Raw genomic sequence first — 22,378 nt, forward strand, 5'->3', positions numbered from 1 at the left:
AAAGGGTACAGTATTTTAGTATATTCACAGGGTTGTTTTTGTCACAGCTAAAACAAACTAGTACCCATTGATAGTCATTCCCCTTTGCCCTCTCCTTAGCACTTGGCGACCACAAATCTGTCTATATGAATTTAAATGTTCTGGACATTACATATAAATAGAATCAAAATAGGCGGTCTTTTGTGACTAGCTTATTTTGAAGGTTCATCAGTTTTATGTGTCAGTCAGTCCCAACTCTTCTCTAATTAGGACTCTGCAAGTACTTCATCTTTTGATGGCTGAATACATTTTTTTTTTTTTTAAAGAGATGAGGTTTCGCCATGTTGCCCAGCTGGTCTCCAACTCCTGGGCTCAAGCAATCCACTGGTCTTGGCCTCCCAAAGTGCTGGGATTACAGTTGTGAGCCACTGCGCCCGGCCCAAATACTGTTCCATTGTATGGACATACCACGTTTTATTCATTTGTCAGGTGATGGGCATTTGGGTTGTTTCCACTTTTTGACTATTATGAATAATGCTGCTATGACATTCATGTACAAGACTTGTGTATGTTTTCACTTCTTTTGGGTATATACGTAGGGGTGAAAGTGTTCCATCATATGGTAACTGTAATGTTTTGTGTGTCTGTCAAATACTTTCCCCGAAGTGTTTGCACCATTTCACATTCCTTCCAACAATGCACGACGGCTCCAACTTCACATTTTTGTCAGCACTTGTTACTTTTTTTTTTTTTTTTTTTTTGAGACAGAGTCTTGCTCTGTCACCCAGGCTGGAATGCAGTGGCATGACCTCAGCTCACTGCAACCTTGCCTCCTGGGTTCAAGTGATCCTCTTGCCTCAGTTTCCCAAGTAACGGGGATTACAGGCACGCACCACCATGCACCAGTTAATTTTTGTATTTTTTTTAGTAGAGACTGGGTTTCACCATGTTGGCCAGGCTGGTCTTGAACTCCTGACCTCAAGTAATCCACCCGCCTCAGTCTCCCAAAGTGCTGGGATTACAGGCGTGAGCCACTGTGCCTGGCCTGTTATTAATAGTATCCGTGTTTTTGACTATAGCTGAACTGTTGGGTGCAAAGTGGGAATCCCATGCTTTTGAATGGCATTTCCCTAATGAATAATGTTGAGCATATTTTCATGTGCTTATTGGCCATTTGTGTATCTTCTTTGGGAAGATGTCTTCAATTCCTTTGCCCATTTAAACATTATCTTCTTATTGAGTTATAAGATTTAAAAGATATATTCTGGGCTGGGTGCAGTGGCTCACGCCTGTAATCCCAGCACTTTGGGAGGCCGAGGCGGGCAGATCACAAAGTCAAGAGATCGAGACCATCCTGGCCAACGTGCTGAAACCCCGTCTCTACTAAAAATACAAAAATTAGCTGGGCATGGTGGCGCATGCCTGTAATACCAGCTACTCGGGAGGCTGAGGCAGGAGAATCGCTTGAACCAGGGTGGTGGAGGTCGCAGTGAGCCGAGGTCATGCCACTGCATGCCAGCCTGGTGACAAAGTGAGACTCTGTCTCAAAAAAAAAAAAAAAGAGATATATATATATATTCTGGCCAGTCGTGGTGGCTCACGCCTGTAATCCCAGCACTTTAGGAGGCCGAGGTGGGCAGATCATGAGATCAGGAGTTCGAGACCAGGCTGGCCAATATGGAGAAACCCCTTCTTTACTAAAAAATACAAAAATTAGCTGGGCGCGGTGGCACATGCCTATAGTCCCAGCTACTCAGGAGGCTGAGGCAAGAGAATCGCTGGAACCTGGGAGGCCGAGGCTGCAGTGAGCCAAGATCACGCCACTGCACTCCAGCCTGGGCGATAAGAGCGAGACTCCGTTTCAACAACAACAACAACTATATGTATAAATAATATATATACATATTTTCTGGATACAGGTCTCTTATTGGACATACGACTTATAAATATTTTCTCCAGTTCTGTGTGTTGTCTTATCAATTTCTTGATGGTATCAGTTTGCAGCACAAACGTTTTAAATTTGGATAAATACTTTTATTGCAAAACATTGGTGTTGGAGCTGCTTAAACTCCTCTTAAGGGTCTCTAAAGTGAGGGACTGCCAACCTTCTCTCAACCCCCGTCAACACTCCCCCCATCCTGCTTCCAACACTCTTGTTTCCACCTGAGCAAATGTGGCCTGCACATGTTTAGTATGGGTGCAGACGAGCACGGTGGGAAAGCTGAGGTTCTGCAATGGGGTGTGAATGGGTTTTCCACTGAAGAGCTGAGTAGCCTTCCCAAAATAGCATCTTTAATTGTTTCTCAACTGCTACCACACCTACATATGAAGTAAGTGTAGCTTATAAATTTCATGCAATACATTTTTGTCAAGACGTAGATCCAGTATTGTAGGTATATTAGGATGAAAATGTAGATGAAGGGCAGGTAAATAATTATGCAGAGAATCGTGTTTTTATTTAACAGCAAGTGGACAAGATTTGTTGGCATGATCCAGCTTTTCTTTTCTTTTCCTTTTTTTTTTTTTTTGAGAAGGAGTCTTGCTCTGTCACCCAGGCTGGATTGCAGTGGCGTAATCTCGGCTCACTGCAACCTCTGCCTCCGGGTTCAAGTGATTCTCCTGCTTCAGCCTCCCCAAATAGCTGGGACTACAGGTGCACGCCACCACGCTCAGCTAATTGTTTTTTGTATTTTTAGTAGAAACAGGGTTTCACCATGTTGGCCAGGCTGGTCTAGAACTCCTGATCTCAGGTGATCTGCCCACCTTGGCCTCCCAAAGTGCTGGGATTACAGCCGTGAGCCACCGCGCCCTGCCATGATCCAACTTTTCTTACTAATTTGAGGCAGTGTTTGTGTTTGATAAAATGCAGTAATGTTTTTGAACCTTTATAAAGCCAAAATCCGAGTTGCTTAGTCTCAAGGTCATGTTTCTATAAAAGAAAACGCACCAGCCACAAAAAGCAACACAGTTTAAACCTTTATTTGCATTTTAAGAAAACCCCAGAGTGTATTGAAAACGTAGTTCAAAGTTGCTGTTAAAATTTCCTCTCCCAGTCATTTTTCTAACACAGCCCTCTGCCCAAACTCCTGCTAAGCCTTATTCCAGAACATCTGCCACAAAATGTCTTTTTTCCTCTTTTTGTCTCTACCCTCTTTTTTTTTGCTAGATTGAGAGTGGAGAAGACTTTGAACACTTCTATGCATTCATGTCATTACCTAGATAAAGTGCTCATGCCATGTCTGACACTCCTGGTAAGCATTAAGTGATATCTTGAAATTGCGGCAAATGAATATAGCAGAGGAAAAGAAAACTCAGAAAAACAACAACAGTGGTAACACCATCTCCAAATACCCCTGTTAAGATTTGATGTATATATTGCTAAGTTCTTCTTTATGTATAGACATACTTTTTTTTTTTTTTACATTTCTAAGATAAAAAAGAATCATATCATTAAAACCTTTTTTTTTTTTTTGAGACGAGGTCTCGCTCTCTTGCTCAGGCACTCACAGCAGCCTCGACCTCCTAGGCTCAAGTGATCTTCCCACCTCAGCCTTCCAAGTAGCTGAGACTACAGGTGTGCACCATCATGCCTGGCTAATTTAAAACTTTTTTTGTAGAGATGAGGTCTCACTTCGTTCCCCAGGCTGGTCTCAAACTACTGGGCTCAAACGAGACTACTGCCTCAACCTCCCAAAGTGCTGGGATTACAGGCATGTGCCTATACCCAGCCTTTTTTTTTTTTTTTTAATTCTTAAGTATTTTTCCAACTTCTAACTTTTGTTTGGTTGGTTTTGTTCTTGTTGTCATTTTACTTTTTGTGGGGTTTTTGTTTGTTTAGTTTACTAATTAGTTCCTGTTAGACGGATAGGAGGTTTTTTTGTTTTGTTTTGTTTTGTTTTGAGACGGAGTTTCCCTCTTGTCCCCCAGGCTGGAGTGCAATGGCACAATCTCGGTTCATTGCAACCTCTGCCTCCCAGGTTCAAGCGATTCTCCTGCCTCAGCCTCCCGAGTAGCTGGGATTACAGGCACCTGCCACTATGCCCGGCTAATTTTTGTATTTTAGTAGAGACAGGGTTTCGCCTTGTTGGCCAGGCTGGTCTCGAACTCCTGACCTCAGGTAATCTACCCTCCTCGGCCTCCCAAAGTGCTGGGATTACAGGCGTGAGCCACTGTGCCCCGCCAAGAGATTTTTTTTTTTTTTTTCTGGATAGCAATATGACCCTGGTACTAAATAATGGCCTGAGACTCATAAATACTTGATTTCTAATTCTTGATTGTCTTAGTCCATTGGTGCCACTATAACAAAATACCTGAGACTGGGTAGTTTAAAAACGACAGAAATTTATTTCTTATAGTTCTGGAGGCTGGGAGTCCAAGATCAAGGTGCCAGCAGGTTTGTGGACTGGTGAGGTCCTGGTCTCAGCTTCCAAGATGGTGCCTTGTTGCTGCATCTTCTGGAGGAGGGGAGGAACACAGTGTCCTCTCGTGGAGAAGGCGGACGGGCAAGGGAGCTGAATGCCGCGTGACGAGTCTGAAACCCATCTGTGAAGGAGGATCCCTCCTGACCTAATCACCTCTTAAAGGCCCCGCCTATTAATATCACCCTATTGGCCACCAGTTTCAGCACATGAATTTTGGAAGGGATAGATTCAAATCATAGCACCAGTCTACTGTGAACTATGTGACCTGAGTCACATTCTTACCATTTTGCTGGAAAAAGAAACGTTAATTCCGGTCAGTTTAAACTACATTGAATCCCAAACTCAAATTACCCGAGGGAAACTGGAAACTTGCTGAAAGGTATTAACATTCTGGCACCCCCTAGTGGCCACCTGAATATTCTGTAAAACCTGATTTTTTTTCCCATTTGCTTTTCTTTGGTGTGGCACGTTTTTCGTTTTCAGTTTATTTACTATTACTTCACCCCATTTTAAAAACTTTTAGAAAATAAAAGGGAACATCAGTTCATACAGAAGACACTTCTAACTTGTCGATTCCCACTAATCTTACATTTCTTGGGGCAGCCACCACCTGTATCTTCTGTGTATTTGTCCTACACACAATTGAACACAGTAGTTGCTCAATGAATGACTGATTGATAGGTAATGCAGTCCAGTATTTGAAATATTTCTTGTTTTGTTTTGCTTTGTTTTTTGAGATGGAGTCTAGCTTTGTCACCCAGGCTGGAGTGCAATGGTGTGATTTAGGCTCATTGCAACATCTGCCTCCCGGGTTCAAGCGATTCTCCTGCCTTAGCCCCCCGAGTAGCTGGGATTACAGGAGTGCGCCACCACACATGGCTAATTTTTTTTTTTTTTTGGTATTTTTAGTAGAGACGGGGGTTTCACCATGTTGGTGAGGCTGGTCTCGAACCCCTGAACTCAAGTGATCCACCCACCTCGGCCTCCCAAAGTGCTGGGATTACAGGTGTGAGCCATCATGCCCGGCCTTGAAATATTTCATTAAAACTCTGTGCTGATGCTATTTAAATTGAACTCTGAAGGATAAAGTGGATCTGTTGGAAAGCCTGACATATATAAGGAGATCAATAGTACTTGTTGAATGAACAAAGGAATATATATTTTATATAATTGAGGGTTTTCTTTTTTCTTTTTTTTCTTTCTTTTTTCCTTTTTTTTTTGAGATGGAGTTTCACTCTTGTTGCCCAGGCTGGAGTGCAGTGGCGCAGTCTTGGCACACTGCAACCTCCACCTCCTGGGTTCAAGCAATTCTCCTGCCTCAGCCTCCTGAGTAGCTGGGATTACAGGCATGCGCCACTGTGCCCAGCTAATTGTGTATTTTTAGTAGAGATGGGGTTTCACCATGTTGGTCAGGCTGTTCTTGAACGCCTAACCTCAGGTGATCCACCCTCCTCAGCCTCCCAAAGTGCTGGAGTTGCAGGCGTGAGCCACCGCGCCCGGCCCGAGAGTTTTTGATAAGTGTATGCTTCTTTAAATACTGCTTTGTTCCTTCAATATTATAATCAATTTTCCATTTGTTAAAAATTCTTCAAAAATTTATTTATTTATTTATTTATTTTTTGAGACAGGTCCTGGCTCTGTTGCCCAGGCTGGAGTGCAGTAGCACGATCATGGCTCTCTGCAACTTTCACCTCCCAGGCTCAAGAGATCCTCCCACCTCAGCCTCCCGAGTAGCTGGGACTACAGACACCTGCCACTACACCTGGCTAATTGTTGTATTTTTGGCAAATACGGCATCTTCCTATGTTGCCCAGACTTGTCTCTAACTCCTGGGCTCAAGCGATCCTCCTGCCTTAGCCTCCCAAAGTGCTAGGATTACAGGCATGAGCCACCGTGCCCAGGCCAAGAATGTGATTTTTAAATGGCTACATTCATCATATGACTAGATCGTAGTTTATTTTGCTATATAGATTATTCAAAAATTTTGGTATTAGATAAAAAACTGAAACGAACATCTTCGGACAACTAAAGTCTTCAGATACTGCTAATTATTAAGAGCCACCCAGTTACTCTAGTCCACCTGGAACAGTGTTTGCATTAGACTCATAGCCCCAAGTTGTCAATATCAAGTAACTGTTTATCATGGGGAGGGAAACTGCTTTTTCCTCTCGTTTTTATTTATTCATTTATTTATTTTGAGACAAAGTCTCATTCTGTCGCTCTGGCTGGGGTGCAGTGGCGCGATCTTGGCTCACTGCAACTTCTGCCTCCTGGTTCAAGCAATTCTCCTGCCTGAGCCTCTCGAGTAGCTGGGATTACAGGTGCTGGCCACCATGCCCGGCTAATTTTGTATTTTTAGTTGAGACGGGGTTTTACCGTGCTGGCCAGGCTGGTCTCAAGCTCCTGGCCTCAGGTGGATCCACCTGCCTCGGCCTACCAAAGTGCTGGATTACAGGTGTGAGCCACCACGCCTGGCCACAGATTTTTGTTTTTAATGTTTTGTTAACTATTTCTATGTAAATTTTCCCTTTGCATTGTTTATTTAAGGCATTTACACACTTTATTTGGAGGAGTCCATGGCACAAAAACAGTTATGAACATGTGCTCTGGTTTTTTTTTTTTCCTTTTCCCCCAATTCTCTTTCCTTTTCACAAAGTTGATGAAAGGCATGACTGATTTTATTTATTTATTTATTTATGAGACGGAGTCTTGCTTTGTCACCCAGGCTGGAGTGCAGTGGCGCGATCTCGGCTCACTGCAACCTCCGTCTCCTGGGTTCAAGCGATTATTCTGCCTCAGCCCCCTGAGTAGCTGGGGCTACATGCAAGCGCCACCACACCTGGCTAATTTTTGTATTTTTAGTAGAGACGGGGTTTCACCATGCTGGTCAGGCTTGTCTTGAACTTCTGACCTCGTGATCCACCTGCCTCGGCCTCCCAAAGTGTTGGGATTACAGGCGTGAGCCACTGCGCCCATCCCGTTTATTTAATTTTTTGAATCAAAGAGGAGATGCATTATAGTACTTTTTTCTTTCCATCTCAAATTTCACTTAATGCGAAGCCTTTCTTGTCCAGCTCCATGCCGTCAAAAGATCTTTAAAAGAAACAGAAGATTTCACATCTGTACAAGGATTGAGTCATCCTTAACCTATTATTAAGAGGATTTTTACAATTGAAAAGGACGTTTCGGGCCACCAAGCATCTGGAAGCCAGTGGGTAAGATTTTGGAGGGAAATGGTTTTTGTGAACAGGTGGAAATGATTTGACCAGGACGCACTGGCTCACTCTTCTAACCAAATGGATGATAGATAATTTGTGTTTTGCTCTCAACTTGAAATCCAAAATTCTACTTGTATAAATCAATCTAATTCCTGCCTCATCTTTGATAACATTACTGATAAACTGTTTAAAACTAAATGAGGTCCAACTTCACATGAATCTGTAAAAGTATGCATTAATTTTCCATTTTTATTTTTTATTTTTTCTCATCATTTCTCAAATGGAATGTGATTTGAACCACTGAAATCCAAATAATTGTGGTCTTGGAGAAGACTCATCAGCCACTTCCATTATTGAGATGAATTCAAAGAGTCAATAACTTGGGCAAGCGTCCTTCCAGTCCCAGCTCTGTTACTAAATAGGTATGTCATTTGAAGATAGGTCACAAAATCTAGCTAGCTTTTCATTCATTTTGCTACTTAATGTCCTTATATATAAGCAGAAAACTCACTTTTAGCTCTGTGTGTGATTTTAGGATCTAATTGCTTGTGCTTTTTGCCACGCACCAAGCAATCCTATTTGACTTCGCACAAAAGTTGGCACTTTATCTTTGTAGAAAATTCTACTTCCTTCTTCCTACTTAGCTTATGTCATTTTTTTTCTTCATGGAAAACTCTACTTTTTCTCTCTGCTAATCTGTTTAACTCATTGAAGTATCGGCTAAGTCCCATCTTGACTTCCATCCATAAAGTGATGACTCCCACCTCCACATTGGGCAGGTTGGTGGTATCTCTCTCTCTCTCTTTTTTTTTTTTCCCCAAGATGGAGTCTCGCTTTGTCGCCCAGGCTGGAGTGCAGTGGCACAATCTCCACTCACTGCAACCTCTGCCTCCCAGGTCCAAGAGATTCTCCTGCCTCAGCCTCCTGAGTAGCTGGGATTACAGGCGCGCGCCACCACGCCCAGCTAATTTTTGTATTTTTAGTAAAGACAGGGTTTCACCATGTTGGTCAGGCTGGTCTTGAACTCCTGATCTTGTGATCTGCCCATCTTGGCCTCCCAAAGTGCTGGGATTACAGGCGTGAGCCACTGCGCCCGGCCAGTTGGTGGTATCTCTTATACAACAACACACTTTTGCAAGTTTACTGCTTTTATGGGAAATTTAAAATGGTTTCTATAAGACAAATCGTGAAGATATAATTAAATGTATTAGTAAGGAAGAACCAAAGGCTAGAACTTATTTTCAGGTAAAAGAATCCATTGGCCGGGCATGGTGGCTCATGCCTGTAATCCCAGCACTTTGGAAGGCTAAGGCGAATGGATCACGAGGTCAGGAGTTTGAGACCAGACTGGCCAACATGATGAAAGCCCGTCTCTACTAAAAATACAAAAATTAGCCAGGTGTGGTGGTGCGCGCCTGGAATCCCAGCTACTGGGGAGGCTGAGGCAGGAGAATCGCTTGAACCTGGGAGGCGGAGGTTGCAGTGAGCTGAGATTGCGCCATTGCACTCCAGCCTGGGCGACAGAGTGAGACTCTGTCTCAAAAAAAAATAAAATAATAATCCATTGAAAAAATTTCACATTGTAGACTGTTGACACTATATATAGAAATTCTTCATGGAATGGAGGAGTATTTTGTAGCATTGAGGGGTCTGGCCTAGCAGCAGGACTCCAAGGGTAGAAATTGAAGCGAACATTGTTGAATGACTATACAAAAGTCTTTTTCTTTGTCTTTTGCTGGCACAGACACCATCTTGTCTGGGGATCCTTCCCCATGTTGATACCACCCCCGCTTCCCAATGATTGCTTTACGGGTGGGATGCAGTTCTAGCCAAGGTGAGGCAAGGTCACTGGATGCTTCTGGGAAACACCATCTTGCTCTTACAAAACAGCTTATGAAGAGACATCCCCCTTCTTCCTTTGGAGGTTTTCATGGCTGGATGCAATGCTCTATTTACTGCATTTTACACATGAAATAACACGACTCAGAATAAGACACTTGCCAGTGGTAACAAATGGCAGAACCTGTATTTGAACAAGGTCAAGGGGTCCCAGCCTATTGTTTTTGCCACCACCTACGTCACCTCCCATAAAAATAGCACTCTATCGTACGTTTTGCAAAGTATTTCATACTTTATTAAAAAATTCATATATTATGTATACCATAAGAACACTATGACATAGGTATTATTACACTTACTTGATCTGTGAGGCAATAGAGCTTCAATCAGGTCCACACAGCTAGTAAGTGGCTGGGTTGGCACTTGAACCCAATGACTTCCAAGTCTTCTGCCCTTTCTATGGTCCCAGAGATTACTATTTAAGGACAAATAGTAAGATCTCCCAGAGATCAGAAATGCAACTCTGAAAACATAGACTTTGTCCTATTGGTTGTTGGTTTTCAACCTGTGCTTTTCTGAGCACTAAGGGTTCTGTGGAGGTACTTTGGGGACTTTGGGTGGCATGGACAATGGAGGTCATGGAGAAGGACGTTAGTGGGACTCTAGAGCCTCACCCCTTGTTTACAAGGTCAACAGAGGGATCTCCAAATTGATCTGTTCTAAATACTGGGCTCCTGAAAAAGACTCCAATTGAACAAAGATTCATTGGCTTTAAAAGGAGTAAGGGCTAGGCTGGGCACAGTGGCTAATGCCAGCACTTTGGGAGGCCAAGGTGGGAAGATTGCTTGGAGCCAGAAGTTTGAGACCAGCCTGGGCAACATAGTGAGATCCTGTCTCTACAAAAAATTAAGAAGTCAGCTGGGCGAGGTGGCTCATGCCTGTAATCCCAGCACTTTGGGAGGCCAAGGTGAGAGGATTTTGTTTTTTCTCTTATGAATCTCATCATTCCTCATTAATCTGAACATCCTTGAAGACAGAGTTGAGTACCTTTTACTCTCTCTTTAACTCACTGTACACTCTGATCAGTGGTCTGTATTCAGCAGGCTGATTTATCAGATGAAATAGAAGCAGATGATGGTCTTAAATCAGTGTTTTGTATCTAGTGATAACACTTTTAGGAGCTATCTCAAGGGACATCTATCTCTGCGAAGGCTGAGGTGTTCATTTTTTAAAAAAAATCATTAGCTGATTGCTCAGCTTCCTGTGTCTTGCTTCCTTCTCTCTTTTATAAGAGGAAGTTTTACAGACCAAATACATTTATGGCCAGTAATGCAAGTTTATAAATAGGGTATTTTAATTGAGGTTAAATCTGTGAAATCAGCAGAAGATAAAACATCTTTCCAAAAGTTAGACTAATTTATGATGATGATGTTTCTGAGAGGGGCAGATGAGAATCACTTTATATATACATACATGTGTGCATATATATATATATATGTATAGGATTGGCTAAACTTCAACTGGTAATAAAAATCTAGCCTGGTCTGAATCAGAAAACTTACTGAAATGTTTTTGAATGCTTTTGTGAAACCTCAGCAGGAAGTTAGAATCAACACGGGGAATCCAGGGCAGTAAGTACATATGAGAAACAGTCGTTGCTCTCAGCTTTTAAAAACAAGAAGTATTTGTTGCTTTTTGAAAGAAAGTTGGCGCAATTTTAAAAGAAATCTGACACATGTCTAAAATGGGGTCAGGAAAATCCCACACTAACCCCCCCCACCACCCAAAGCCATAAGATTTTCCAAAATAATAAGGGCATTTTAAAGATCCGGAAGAAGCTGTCTTTTTTCTTGCGTTTAGAAACCATGTTTACTTTTGAGGTTGATTTTAACAGAATGTTAGTCAAGTTATCATCTTTTTGGAGGAATTTTTACCATTGGTCTTTCTAGAACTTCAACGTGTGGGGAGCAATATCATTTTCTCATTGCTACCTTAGAATAATCCTGAGTAACCTCGCTTTGGTGGTTGTGTTAGTCAGGGTCCCCTAGAGGGACAGAACTAATAGGATATATACATATATATATGGAGTTTATTAAGGAGTATTAACTCACACGATCACAAGGTCCCACAACAGGCCATCTGCAAGCTGAGGAGCAAGGAAGCCAGTCCAAGTCTCAAGGCTGAAGAACTTGGGAGTGCGATGTTTGAGTGCAGGAAGCATCCAGCACAGGAGAAAGATGTAGTCTGTGAGGCTGAGCCAGTCTAGCCTTTTCATGTTTTTCTGCCTGCTTTATATTTGCTGGCAGCTGATTAGATGGTGCCCACCCAGGTTAAGGGTAGGTCTGCCTTTCCCAGCCCACTGACTCAAATGTTACCTCCTTTGGCAACACCCTCACAGACACATCGGGATCAATACTTTGCTTCCTTCAGTCCCATCAAGTTGACACTCAGTATTAACCATCACAGTGGTCATAACGGCGACCTTAACATCCTGTTCTATTGATGGCTCACGGGCACATCCTGAGAATGGACAGGGATCCTGAGGGAAGACGAGTCCTGGGGAGGGCTTTGTAGCCACAAGCTTGCAGGCTTTGAGGGTGAAATCTTGATTTTTATGAATTTAGATGAGAAACTGAGCTATTAAATGGCCAAGACATTGGCATTTGAGGTCCACTATCTTCTTAGCCTCCCCCGCCCCCCAACCAGTTTCCATTGTGGAATAATCTGTCTTGTGATTATCATATGCTTTTCTTATACGTATTCATATATTTAGTTAAATTTCTGTCTTGGCTGGGGAGATAGCGTGTCTTTATAAGATGTTCGGCATATCTCTGCTTTGGTTTAACCATATGAGGCCAATTGATTGATTGATTTTATTTCATTTATTTATTTATTTGAGACAGGGTCTCACTCTGTCACCAAGGCTGGAGTGCACTGGCCTGTCGTAGTTCACTGCAGCCTCAAACTCCTGGACTCAGGTGATCCTCCCACTTCGGCCTCTCAAAGTGCTGGAATTTCAGGCGTAAGCCATCACGCCTGGCCCATAGGCCAATTGATAGTTCTAAGTTCCTGGAGGCAAGGCACCTCTTTGTTGCTCCAACCCCTTTCTAAAATTCCTGTTTTCCAAAAGTAAAGAAAATGCTTCAAAAATGTATTCTTACATACTGAGTAGTTAAAAAAAAATTAAGCCAATGATCTTCCAAATTTCAGAATAATTTAGCGTAAGAGTAAACACTTTGCTAGCCCTTCTTTGTGGTGTCTTATGGGAGAATTCTGTGCTCTGTGTTTTAGAAGAGTAATGCTAATAGCTCATACTTATTTTGTACTTTGTCCTGGGTTCTGCAGACTAAGCATTTTACATACATTATATAACTTAATCTTCAAAGCAACCACATGGATTATGCACTGCTATTACTTCTATGTTACAGATGAGGGATAGGCCCTAGGAGGTTGAGAAGCTTATCCAAGATCAGGGAATTCAGAAATGGCAAAGACAGGATTTGAACCCAGACACCCTTACTCCAGGGTGTGTCTACTTAACCACTGTTAGAGGGTCTTCAAGTCCAGGGGTAAATCCAAGGACTTTCAGTTTTTTAATTTTTATTTTTAGAGATAGAGTCTCCGTGTGTCACCTAGGCTGGAGTGCAGTGGCACAATCTTGGCTCACTGTAACCTCGAACTACTGGGCTCAAGCCACCCTCCCACCTGAGCCTCTTAAAGCACTGGGATTACTGGTGTGAGCAACCACATCTCGCCAGCTTTCAGTATTTTTTAAAAAGGACATTGTAGTTCTTGAGCAAAAAAAAGAAAAGAGATCTCTCGTATACTTTCTGTATTTTTGGTTTTCGTTTTCATGTATATGAAACCAGATCTCATTTATAATACATTTTAAATTAAGGGTTAATCTACTGTTTGGCAACTTGGTTAAAGCAGGGAAAATGTTTTACACCACAACAATTTCACTGGGCAATTTGTTATTTCCAGCTACCAAAAAGGAAGGCTAGTTTTTGTGTAGGAAAAAGCTGCCAACTCCATGGATCAGCTCTAATTTTTTTTTTTTTTTCTGAGGCAGAGTTTCAGTCTTGTCACCCAGGCTGGAGTTCAGTGGCACAATCTTAGCTCGTTGCAACCTCTGCCTCTTGGGCTCAAGCGATTCTCCTGCCTCAGCCTCCCGCGTAGCTGGGAATACAGGTGCCTGCCATCACACCTGGCTAATTTTTTTGTATTTTTAGTAGAGATGGGGTTTCACCATTTTGGCCAGACTGGTTTTGAACTCCTGACCTCAGGTGATCTGTCCACCTTGGCCTCCCAAAGTGCTGGGATTACAGGCATGAGCCACCGTGCCTAGCCTCTAATTTTTAAGTACTATATCTATTGAAGACTTTTGCTCTTAGCTGTCTTCCTCTGTCAACATCCTTGGTGACATCAACGTCCAACTATGCGACCCATCCAAAATCTTGGCCATTCAGTTCATTGATGACATGCCTCAGAATCAATGATTTTTTTTTTTGCAATATTTCAACTGAGCCACCTGTTCCCATGGTTACAGCCTAGGCCAGGAACTGCACTATCTCTGGTTTTAAGCATCCTACTCTGCCCACCACCGACTCTCCTTTCAATTCCCTTAACTGGAATAGCCCCATTGCAACAATGCTCTGACCTCATCAGGACCTCTCAGTCATTGATCCTATTCTATTTTTTCAAACTCCTATATTCCTTTATTTTCTTCCTCTCTTCATTTTCTTGACTATCCAGCTTAAATTCTATGATCCGTCATTATAATGACTCCCTTGTAAATACAATCAATTACCTTGTTCCTCTCTCTATCTTACTTTCCTGGCATAACCCTGACCTTGGTTGAAGGTAGCTATGTTCCATTTTCTCAAACAATGGAAACATATAGGAGAAAAATCATACAATTGAGCTGACTGGTTTCATTTTAAAATCATGACCATAAACCTCAAGGGCTCACTCAGCACTGCTGCGTAATTCCATTGTGTTTCCCTGTACGGTGTTCTCCAAATGTTAGTCATTCCTCTATCATCTGTATGACTTTTGCTGTATCTGAATACTACCTATGCAATCATTTACTAAATAATTTAGCTTAAGTTGATTCCAATTGAAAAATGTACCCATATCCTAAACTTTGACCTAGACCAGGGGTTGACAAACTATGGCCCATAGTTACCTGTTTTTGTATGGCCCATAAGCCAAGAGTCAGTTTTAAATTTTTGGTTGGTTTTTTAAAAAAAGAATAATAATATCTTATGACACATGAAGATAAGTGACACAAAATTCAAATTTTGGGGTCTATAGGTAGTTTTATAGGAACATAGCCACATTTGTTTATGTTTTGTCTCTGGTTACTTTCACACTTAAACAGCAGGTTTGAGGGGCTGCAAAAGAGACTACATGTGGTGCTCTTATCATTTTGTCCTGCTCATCCACAAATCACAAATAATAGGGGTACAGTTATAACTCTACCATGTTTGGTAAAGTACCGTATGTATTGTACTATGGTGACATTTACTTTACTTTTAAAATTACCAGAGCTTACTCATCATGTTAATACAAGAAACGTGGATTTTGGATGTTATGCTTTTAAGACAGTGGATAGTAGATTATATTTGTAGAATTAAATGCCAAAGCATTATGTTTACTATAAACATGACACTATAGATGTGCTAAAAGAATACTTAGACATTGACATAACTAGACTAAGCACTTGTTATAATATCCTTAACTCACAGAAAAGTAACAGTTAGAAAAATTAGAAAATTTAAAATGGAATATCTGACCACAGCAGAACTGTCTCACAAAAATAAAAGATAAAATGAGGCTGCAACCAAAGTCAGTTTCTGAGTGGTTAATTTATTAGCCAGGCAAAGAGAGCCATTTACCAATGTTGAGTTCATTAAATCATGTTTAATTGCTGCAGCCAAAGAAACGTGCTCTTAGAGAAGATAAACTTGCCTTTCAGTGAGACTGGTTGTTCAGGGTTGAGGATGTTGGGAGCAACATGAACATATTTTTGCCTTAAAAACAAGGCAAATGATTTTCTTTGGCTCTTGACAAGTTCACAGATGTTAACAATACTGAGCAGTTGTTATTTGAAATATCAGTGCTAAGACTGAAGTAATCAAAAAAAGCCTGTGTGGAGAGAATACAGGTGAGAATATTTTAAGAGAAACAGAAAACATGAATTCAGTACAATCTGAAGTAGAATCTGATAAGATGTGTTAAAACTGATGATGGTAAAAATATGTGTTCACCAGAAAAGGGTTCACCAGAAAAGGGTGCATTTACAAAGCTTTTGAAAATTAAAAGCCTGTGGTTTTTCATGATATTATTCATCAGCAAACACATCCAGAAAATATTTGTATTTATCAGGCATTATTAAATCAGTAGTGTAAATGTTGAACTTCATCGCTCTTGTGGACTTAACCGTTGTCACTTCTACAAGTTTTTGCTGGAAATAGAAACCATATATCCTGACTTGCTCTGATGCACAGAAATTTGATGGATCAGTGGTGACAATGTTTCATTTCAATTTTTTGAACTCAGGGCTGAGATTGAAAGTTTTTCCAAATAAGAAACACAGCCTTCAGTCAGTATTATTGAATACTGAATGGCTTTGGAAATTAGCTTTTGCTGTAGAGTTGGTAATATTTATTAATCAACTCAAGGTATAATTACAAGGTAAGACAGTACTATATGCAATAATTGCTAATGTTGTTCTAAGTACAAGCTGTCAAGCTGTCCTATATGCTTTCTATGCTGATGAAATTTAAAACAAGATGTGAAATCTTCATTCTCACACAAATATTCAGCCCTCAATGCACATGCAAAGGAAATTCCCGTATTTCAAAAATATATTAATATTCAACTGCAATTGAGGAGCTTCCATCTAACCTTCAACTGGAGGCTTTTAATCTGCAGCGTAATGACATGCTAAAAGATAAATATCAACATAAAAATCTAAGGTAATTTTATAGATGCCTTCTGAGTGATTAATATGCTCAATTTAAATCACATGCTTATGAAATGAAAGCAATAGTTAGCAGTACCCATCTGTGTGAATGACATTTTTAAAGATGAAACATGTAAATTTTCATTCCAGATAAGCATTAAGAAGTGGAAATTTGGCCAGGTGTGGTGGCTCACGCCTGTAATCCCAGCACTTTGGGAGGCCGAGGCAGGTGGATCACCTGAGGTTGGAAGTTCGAGACCAGCCTGACCAACATGGAGAAACCCCGTCTCTACTAAAAATACAAAATTAGCCAGGCGTGGTGGCGCATGCCTGTAATCCCAGCTACTCGGGAGGCTGAGTCAGGAGAATCACTTGAACCCGGGAGGTGGAGGTTGCGGTGAGCTGAGATTGTGCCACTGCACTCCAGCCTGGGCAACAACAACAACAAAAAGTGGAAATTAGGAATAAATTTTGATGATAGGAAACACTAACTTTGAGCCTTAGTGAAGAAAAATGTTATTCATCCCCCAAACTAATTCTGTTCTTATTAGTAGTAGACTTTAGCTCTTCTAGGGAAACCCCCAAAGGGAAAAAAACTTTAGGAATAATTGGCTGCCAGGTGATTCAGAGGACAGAGGATTCAAAGAAGGCTCGTGGAGCTCTTGCTTCACCCCAGACTTTCCATAATCCTCCCGATTGGTTGACACTTTTCCTATAAAAAAACATGTGATGTGGTCCTTCTGGCAGTCCTTTGCTAGAAAGTGCTTTCTCCTCCTAGAACAGAAAAATGTTAACATTGATTGCCCAGTTTATCCCTCTAAATTTTTCCAAGAATATTAAACTATTTTAAACTTGCAATTTCACAACTGAAAGATCACTTCAGTAAGGCCATGAATGGTGGTATTATATTGTATACAACAAATCTTTTTGACTAGTTAAGAAAATACCAATTAAAACAGAATTCAAATGTATTGAATTTACAGTCAAATAAACATCATACAGGACCAGAAAATATGTATTTATTGTAGGTGTTTTTTAGAACCTTATATTTACCCAACTAAAATGTCTTGAAATGTACTTTACATTTTTGATAAGATGTTTTTTAAAAGAACAATTGTGATTTACCTTAATAGTGAAACTGAAGGTCTTTCAGTTGTTTATTTTTCATAAAGTGAGCTCTCAGTGGTTCTCTAAGCTTAGCCTATAATAAAGTTATAAGATGGATCACATTTATTTTAGGTGTAAAAATATATTGGAAACAGTCATATGTATGGGGAAAAGATAGAAAATGGACCTTAAAATAAATGAAATGAAATGTATGAAAATCTTTGGAAATGACACCGACAAATTGTTTGACAACCAGCTTTATGTCACAATAGAACAAATAAGGGACAGGGGATCTGTTTTAGGATGAATTAAAGTCATTGCTGAAGAGTGTTCATTTATTAGATAAATCAGGATCAGCAAACAAGTGAAACAAGTCTAGGAAAGGACTGAGAATGGCTTTAAAGACCTTTAAGAGCTGCCACTCGCTTGGAATAGCAGGTTTCAGTGGTCTGTACTTCACCAAGTAATCTTCTGGTAGATGACTGAAGGAGCTGCTTGCAGGTTTTGAGAACATTTTGTTCAGCTAGGACTTAGTCCATTCAGGCTGCTATAACAAAAATACCTTAGACTGGGGAATTTATAAACAATAGACATTTATTTCTCACTGTTCTGGAGGCCGGAAAGCCCAAGATCAAGGAGCCAACAGATTGGTGCCTGGTGAGCTCCTCCTGTTCCTTATGGATGGATGGCACCTTCTTGCGGTGTCCTCTTTTTTTTTTTTTTTGAGACGGAGTCTAGCTTTGTCACTCAGCTAGAGTGCAGTGGCGCAATCTTGGCTCACCACAGCCTCTGCCTCCCGGGTTCAAGTGATTCTCATGTATCATCCTTCCTAAGTAGCTGGGATTATAGGCAGCCGCCACCACGCCTGGCTAATTTTTTGTAGAGATGGGGTTTCAGGCTGGTCTTGAACTCCCGACCTCAGGTGATCTGGCCACCTTGGCCTCCCAAAGTGCTGAGATTACAAGCCTGAGCCACCATGCCCGGCCTGTCTTGCTATATCCTCACATGGAGGAAGAAGCACGGGAGCTCACTCAAGCCACATTTTTTAAGTTTCAAAAATGTTGCTTTATACATAGATATAGATAGATATGTCTTTTTAAGAAAGAATTCTGCTTTTGAAAATTTTTTCTTCATTTAAAAATTTTAATTTTTTTTTTTTTTTGAGATGGCATCTCACTCTGTCGCCCAGGCTGCAGTGCAGTGGCGCGATCTCGGCTCACTACAAGCTCCACCTCCCAGGTTCACACCATTCTCCTGCCTCAGCCTCCCAAGCAGCTGGGACTACAGGCGCCTGCCACCACACCCGGCTAATTTTTTGTATTTTTAGTAGAGACAGGGTTTCACCATGTTAGCCAGGATGGTCTTGATCTCCTGACCTCATGATCCACCTGCCTCGGCCTCCCAAAGTGCTGGGATTACAGGCATGAGCCACCGCGCCAGGCTAAAAATTTTAATGTGTTTTTTAAATTGACATATGATTGTATATATTTATGGGATTCATAGTGAAGTTTCGATACAAATAATATATAGTGACCAGGATAATTAGCAGATCCATCATCTCAAACATTTATTATTTCTTTGTATTAGGAACATTCAATATCCTCCTTCTAGCTATGTGAAACTATATAATGTACTATAGTGAACAGTAGTCATCAAACAGTGGTATGGAACACTAGAACTGATTCCCCTTGTCTAGCTGTCACTTTGTATCCTTTAACAAATCCGAGCCACTTTTAGAAGGGCTAATGTCAATCATGAGGGTGGTGCCCCCATGACTTCATCATTTCCCAAAGGCCCCACTTCTTAGCACTATCACAATGGGTATTAGGTTCCAACAAATCAAGTTGGGGTGGCGAGCACCAACATTTAGATCACAGCAAGTGTTTAGGAAAATACTAAAATCAAGCCTACTCTTTTAAACAACCTTTAGACAATTAAAATGTCATAGGAGTGATTTCAGTGACAAGTTTTCAATCGGAAGTCAAAAGCTCCAAAAGTTATCATATTACAAATGTTCCCGTGAGAAACATGTACATCTGTAAAACAAACAAGCAAACAAGCAAAAGGAGGAAACCAGAGTTCTAAACTTACGACACCACAAGAAAACTCCAAAACAGAGGTCTGTACGGAGGTATTGTGGGCCACACGGTGCTGCCCACACATGGGGTTTTGTGAGAGGTCTGGACTGGAACTTGTTTGTACATTTTTTCTTCCCTCCTTTGCTTAAACTGTTATCAGACCTAGAGACCGCCCCCCTCCAACTCCCAGCCTGAAATGTTCTACCACCATGGTCCCAGCTAGCCCAAATCGTCATCTCCTCCAAGGTCCAGACCTCGGGGTCCCCCCAGCTCAACTTCTTTGACGTCATCACATCATCAGATGCTGCTTGAAGAGTCACTTGGCTCATGTCTTGATATCCCAGAAATCTCAAAGGCATCTGGGGAGGGCTGAGCCAAGTACTTCTTCTGCCTCCAGTTACCACAAAATCACATTGTTTTATACAGAGAAAAATCTGTTTCATGCTGATTTTTAAAGACTGTTCAAATTTATATCTTCTATTCTCATGAATAAGAGCTATAAGGTTGACCAAAGTGAGCAGAATTAGGCTTTACGACATGGGATTCTTAAACAATTGGATTAGAGTTAATGGAGAAGGATTTCCATCTGGTTCTCTTCCAGGTGTCTTGAGTTTTCATCAATTTTGTGTTTCCTCTGGCAGTGTTGGTTCATTGAAAATTTAGCAAGTTTGGCAGGGCGCAGTGGCTCACGCCTGTAATCCCAGCACTTTGAGAGGTGGAGGCAGGCGGATCACCTGAGGTCAGGACTTCGAGACCAGCTTGGCCAACATGGTGAAACCCCATCTCTACTAAAAATACAAAATTAGCAGGGCATGGTGGCACATGCCTGTAATCCCAGCTAGTCGGGAGGCTGAGGCAGGAGAATCGCTTGAATCCAGGGGGCGGAGGTTGCAGTGAGCCGAGATCGCACCATTGAACTCCAGCCTGGGCAACAAGAGTGAAATTCTGTCTGAAAAAAAAAAAAAGAAAAGAAAATTTGGCAAGTTTGTAGTGGTTCTACTGCAAGGAAAAACTACAACTTAAAAATGTGTTTACTCCAAATTGTACTATTAATAGGAGATTTCTGAAAGCCTAAGTTTTCATTAAGAACTTTTTCTTTAACGGTGCATCAAGTGAAAGCCTTGAGATGATTCTGGATTAGATATATGGCAAAGTTACCATGAGATCAAAAGCCATTGTCCAGATGAAGAAATCCTCAGGGTCGATATGAATGCACATAGGATGACTGATGGAATCCAAGAAAAGCTGCCATAGCTCTGATTTTGCCTTTTTGTGTTGTCTTTAGAGACATGCTCTTGCTCTGTCGCCCAGGCTGGAGTGCAGTGGTGATCATAGCTCACTGCAGCCTTGACCTCCTGGGCTCAAAGCTATCCTCCTGCCTTAGCCTTCTTTTTTTTTTTTTTTTTTTTTTTTTTTTGATGGCGTCTTGCTCTGTCTCCCAGGCTGGAGTGCAGTGGCGCTATCTCAGCTTATTGCAACCTCCACCTCCCAGGTTCAAGCGATTCTCCTGCCTCAGCCTCCCAAGTAGCTGGGATTACAGGCATGTGCCACCACACCTAGCTAATTTTTGTATTTTTAGTAGAGTCAGGGTTTCGCTATGTTGGCCAGGCTGGTCTCGAACGCCTGACCTCAGGTGATCCACCTGCCTCAGCCTCCCAAAGTACTGGGATTATAGGCATGAGCCACCTCACCTGGCCCCGCCTTAGCCTTCTGAGTAGCTAGGACTACAGGTGTGCACCACCGTGCCTGGATAATTAAAAAAAAAAAAAAAAACTTGTAGAGATAGAGTCTTGCTGTATTGCCCAGGCTGGTCTCAAACTCCTGGCCTCAAGCAATCCTCCCACCTGTTTGATTTCATGTGTCTCAAACAGCATAGGAGTCTACTAAAGGCTTTTTTTCTTTTTTTTTTAGAGACAGAGTCTTGCTCTGTCACCCAGGCTGGAGTGCAGTGGCTCGATCTTGGCTCACTGCAACCTCTGCCTCCCAGGTTCAAATGATTCTCCCTGCCTCAGCCTCTCGAATAGCTGTATTACAGGTGCCCGCCACCATGTCCGGCTAATTTTTGTATTTTTAGTAGAGACAGGGTTTCACCATCTTGGCCAGGCTGGTCTCAAACTCCTGACCTCAAGTGATCCACCCATCTCAGCCTCCCAAAAGTGTTGGGATTACAGGAGTGAGCCACCGCGCCCGGCTCACCAAAAGCTTTAAAGTGAGGTGAATGCAGATTCCATTTTCAGATTCTGCTACAAATTGTGGGACCTTAAACAAGTTACTCATCTTCTCTGTGCTTTAGTGTTATGATCTGGAGCCTGATCTTCACTCTACCACTTACCCTGTACATCTTGGAAATTTTATTTTATTTCCCTGTGACTGTTTCCTTGTCTTGAAGATGGATTATTCTAACATCCACTTCATAATCTTGTTTCATTTAAGGAGATCGATCATACGTGGGAAGCACTTACAACAGTGCATGGACGAGCACGAGTATTTCATAATGAGCAGCTGTGGCTGTTACTAACGCTGGTATTACTAGTACCCGTATTTCCAGGCAGGGTTGTTGAGAAGGTGAAATGAAAGAACGCACACCAGGGCAGGCTACATAATTTGTGGACCCCGGTACAGAATGAAAATGCAGGACACCTTGTTCAAAACTTCCTAAAAACGTCAAGACTGGGACAGCTGAGTATTAAACCAAGCGCAGGACCCGGACCTGCACAGGTTGCACGCTCGCAGACACATTTGCACACAGTGGGTGCTAAATAAATT

The sequence above is a fragment of the Gorilla gorilla genome, chromosome 5, assembly GCF_029281585.2.
Source record: "Gorilla gorilla gorilla isolate KB3781 chromosome 5, NHGRI_mGorGor1-v2.1_pri, whole genome shotgun sequence".
Lineage (NCBI taxonomy): Eukaryota > Metazoa > Chordata > Mammalia > Primates > Hominidae > Gorilla > Gorilla gorilla.